This window comes from Echinops telfairi, unplaced genomic scaffold, assembly GCF_000313985.2.
Source record: "Echinops telfairi isolate 266 unplaced genomic scaffold, ASM31398v2 ScPeMD7_7463;HRSCAF=8501, whole genome shotgun sequence".
NCBI classification, from domain to species: Eukaryota; Metazoa; Chordata; class Mammalia; order Afrosoricida; family Tenrecidae; genus Echinops; species Echinops telfairi.
In genome coordinates, this window is record NW_022111363.1 from 2,438,243 (window position 1) to 2,439,610 (window position 1,368).

Sequence of the window (1,368 nt, forward strand, 5' to 3'; positions counted from 1 at the left end):
AAGAGTAACAACCATCCCAAAGACTCTCAGAAGAACTGGCTCCTGGGGACACGGATGGCTAAACACTGGATTGCGAGCCACAAGGTTGGTAATTCAAAAACCCACCAGCTGCTCCACAGAAGAAAGATGAGCCACCTGCTCCTGCGAAGATGCGTTGTCTTGGGAATCCGACGTAAGGTCCATGAGCCGGGATGGGCTTGATGGCGCTGGTTTGGTTAGAAGAATGAACGTGTCTGTCTCAGAAGGAGGGGTGACTTGTCTCACGGAATGTGGCCTGTTATCAGGATGAACCAGGCCTGGAGAAGGTCGTCATGCTTGTTACAGTGGATTGTCAACAAAAAGACGCCGAAGGAGACGTCAGGGAGATGGATGGGCACCGTGGCTGCAACAATGGCTCGGATGCAGCAGCAAAAGGGTGACGCCGGGCCAGGCAGAATTCATTCTGGGCTCCTGGAAGTGGACGTGGTCTCCACAACACCTATCGACAACCAGAGACTAGGTTGATTCTGCATTGAAAAGTGTTCACCTACACATGCCAGTGACAGCACAACCACTGCCCGATTCCGAGGCTCTCACTGGGCTTTCCAGAGGAGGCAGAACCTGGCCTGTGACGAAAGAGCAATAAAAATGAAGAAGGGGTTCCAGGCATCCCTTGTTAAAGCGGCGTCTATTTTCTAGAATTCCTACACTGGATGGAAATGAAGCCAGTGGGCCAGCACCCTTTGTTTTAACTTCCTTCAAACAAATAGGTGTTCAGCAAAGGGGGCGGGGGTGGGGTGGGGGGGGTCAGTTACAGGACCACAGCTAAAACCGAGGGACTACTAGAAAAACCCATACAAATAAACACGGCAACCAGCTCTCCGGTTGAGGGTGTTGTATTGTAGGGATTTGCATTTCTCTCTCTTTCTCCACCTAGTCTGTTTCCTGTTTCTAACGTGCTCTGGTTGCCATGGAAACATAAACAATGACTATCCTCTCACTGAATTCTACCCTTCCTCCTACCCCTGGTTTCTTTGCCTCTCCCACCACACCTCATTTTACCTTTGCCCTTTTCTACTAACCTTACTGCCCCCACCTGGTCTCCCCATCTCCTTCCCATGTGCTCCAACTGGTGGAGGTCTGTGACCCTCTCGGAGGATTTGCTCTCCAATCTGTAAACTCGGGGTACCAACCAGCCTCCGACCAGTGGGGTTTGTTGTGGTGGTGGCTGCTGTTTGCTTACCAGAAGGGAGGTATTATTCACTGGTATTGTTCCTGGCTGCCACAAATGGCTGCGTGGTCTGCTGCTAAGCGAAAGGGTGGTGATTGGCACCCACCTGGAGGCACCTCCAAAGAAAGGGCTGGCGATCTATGCTTGAAAAGGCAGCC